Source organism: Mastomys coucha, chromosome X (assembly GCF_008632895.1).
Source record: "Mastomys coucha isolate ucsf_1 chromosome X, UCSF_Mcou_1, whole genome shotgun sequence".
In the NCBI taxonomy this organism is placed as follows: domain Eukaryota; kingdom Metazoa; phylum Chordata; class Mammalia; order Rodentia; family Muridae; genus Mastomys; species Mastomys coucha.
Window position 1 is genome coordinate 45,524,546 of NC_045030.1, and position 3,479 is coordinate 45,528,024.

A 3,479-nucleotide genomic window follows, 5' to 3' on the forward strand; every position below is an offset into this window, starting at 1 on the left:
ATCCCTGGGTTCAACAACTAAAACCATAATCTCATAAACTTTATTAAAATCTGATTCCTCTGGAGGCAAATCCTTGCAGATCCACCATGATACCCGGAAACTCTAGCAGCTACATCATACCCTTCTGCTGTCTCGGTTCCAAAGGGCCCTCACTCTCTCATGTTTCCTCTCTTCTTCTGTCTAACCTGGAAGTACCTTCTACTCGCCTGGTGATTGGCTCATTTATTCATTAGAGGATTGGTTTACAAGAGGCCACCTGAGTATGTGACTCATTCCTCAATCCAGACAGCCTCTCCTGGGAGAGCACGCAGCGCACAGCCATCCGCAACAGTCTTGTCGAACTGTTTCGAGAAAATCTTCGCCAATATCAGAAGGTAATCTATAATCTGGAAACCTTTTATTACTATCACTATGGCAGTAGTATTGATTTAGTTTTGAAAGTCTGAATGAGCACAATGTTGTCTATTTAAAGCTAAGGAAAGTATATATATAATTTATCTGCAATGCTCCAGAATATATTTTCTATTGTAGAACTATTTATTTTTTAAAAAAAAAATCCCAGAAGGCAAGCAGGCTTGCCTAGTTGAAAATGCTAATGAAATTTGGGAAATAAATGTTCATATAGAATATCTTCAATGCCTAGCTTTCTACTCTTTCTTGGATCTATTTCAATCTTACTTTATCTCTTTGCACTTGAGAGTACTTTTAATTGCCTATACCTTGCCAAAGCCACTGCCTGATGGTGATGGACCATTGTACTTAACCCATCGGTCTTTCCTTCTAGAAAAAGAAATGATTTTTTTTTAAAATTTTTCTTCAGTTTCAGCTACTGCATTCCCCTGTTGGACTGTTCATTCACCCCCACTCTTCTTAGCTAATATCTCCTGGAGCAAGAAGTAGCTAAATATTCAGAAAAATTAATTTATCATAAAATTTGGTAGCATACACCTATAAACATTTCAGAGGTAGAGTCAGGAGGATCACAAATTCAAGGCTAGCCTGGGAGGCATATGTCAAAAGGAAGAAAGAGAGAGCCTTTGAATACATAGATGTAACATTATACATATTGTGATATTTATATTAGTATATTTATGAATATACATACATATATATATAACAGTAATTAAAAAAGGAGAGAGTACATTTTAAATATAGTAAGGGGTTATATGAGAGGGTTTAGAGTAAAAAAATGGAAGAGTAAACTTTTTTGATTACATTCTCAAAAAGAAGATAAAAACATTTCTTGGCCCACAGTTCAACTACATTTCACAAGACCTGCCGCAATTTATTGCAGGAAATGAGTTTTAATGGAAAAACACTAGTTATACACAGCAATTTAGAAACATTTTTGTAGAATACTCTACTCATAATCCTTCAAAGCTATTTTTCTTCTACCAGCATGATATGCTATGATGAACATTAATGCTGTGATCCACAAAACCATGTATTATGGACTGTAAAGCCATAAATATTTGAGATGCAAAAAATCTTTCTTAATCAAAAGCACTAATTTTGGAACTTACATAAGCAAGGCATAAATATTAGAAGAACTAATGTTTACCTAGAACAACTAATGCTTACCTAGTACAAGCTTTATTAACTCTTAAACACTAAAACTCCTTAAATATTAGTTTCTCTGTCTCTTATGTGTATCTACATAATACATATATACATATATATACAAAATATGTCATCTTTAGTGTTCTCAATCTCATGTGTATGATATACCAATGACTCTCAAATTAATTTCTACCTCAAATGTCCAACCTAAAATCAGAACTATATAATTAAATATTTACCTGGTATCTCTATTCGAATTAAAACAAACCATAGCTAAAACTGAGTACTTGACTATCTCCATAAATAAAAAGCCTTCTCATTACTTTTCCAAACTCACTTATTGTTGTTTCTTCCACTCACAAAGCCAAAACTTCTGGAGTTATCTAAAGTCTTTCCTTGTATTTAATATTCTATTTAATATTCATACATTCACATAATATGTTAGAATGCCACCAGCATTCCTTCCCCTCCAATTCAACACTTTTCAGTGCCCTCAAATTAAACTTACTGTTAAATCCTGATGAATTTTTCCATCAGGCTTTAAATCCTGATGGGCTTTTTTCTCAAAATGTAGGGAAAATTCACCCACTTCCTACTTTGATCAATGCTGTCTTAGTATTCCAATCAACATCTATTATCTGGATTACTTTAGTCACATACTTACTGATCTTAAAACTTCCTCATTTGTACCCATTCAGTATATTCATCTTACACTAAGGTTATACTTTTTCAATGTAGATTACATATCACATTTTCTTAGAAATATAAGGAATCCCCAATCTCCTGTATATTTATAGAAGCCCTCTTTATTGATAGCCCATGAGACTACATAAACGGAATGCACATCACTATCCTCCTTGCTTGCTCTTTTAAAATTTTTACAGTTGTATTGACTTCAGTTTTACAAATGTACTTTGTGTCATACTTTTACACATTTGCAAGCAGAACTGAGTAGGTCTTCTATGCACAGATCAGATCCCTGTGCAGATGCTAGGGCAAGAATCTATCGCAGTGAGTGTCAGTTTTCTCTGTTCCCATGGTATAAACAAATCCTCCAGCCACTCAAAAAGATGGTTGTAAACAGATAATTTTTATGCCAATAGAGATGCTGTTCATTACAAAGATATGGTAATAAGCAATAGAGATGATGACCGAGGTCTCTCCCTGGGACCCTTGAGCTAGCAGAATTTATCTTCACTAACTTCTATTCAATATCCTTCCATCCTATCTGTAAAACACCCCATGAATAACAAGCAACTTCCTAGCATTTACAGGCCACTCACCATTCCTTCTGGAATGCACCTGATCAGTTTTTACAGCAAACACTTAAGAAGCAAAAGCTTTTCTGTTTTGCTTGGTAGTTTTGCTCGTTCATTTTTTTGTTTTGGGGTTCATTACTGCCACCTCTTTGAGCTTCAGTCTGCAAGTCATGCGTTTTCACCCACTTTACCTTGTCTTTCTCAAATTTTCTTGTACCCTCCTACTCCTGGTCTACTTTCCCCTAAAGCACTAGACCATTATCACATATTATCACTTTCTTTTATACTCCACTTTGTGGCAAAATAATTTGATTGTGTCTTTTTTTTAGCCATGTTATATTTAGGATGATCACATTTTGAGTTCTTCTTTCAGAAGTCATCTTTTCCAATGTATTTATTTTCTAGATCAGGAAACTCAATCCTGTAGGAGGAACAGCAGTCTCAATTAATCTGGACCCCTGAGATCTCTCAAACACTGGACCACTAAACAGGCAGCATACAGCAGTTGATATAAGGTCCCCAACACATAGACCTTAGAGTACTTCTGGGTCTGCATTCATTCAGAGATGATGATGCACCTAACCCTCAAGAGACTGGAGGCCCCAGGAAATTTAGAGGTCAGGTGAGGTGGAGGGTAGGGGGTAGAGACATCCTCCTGGA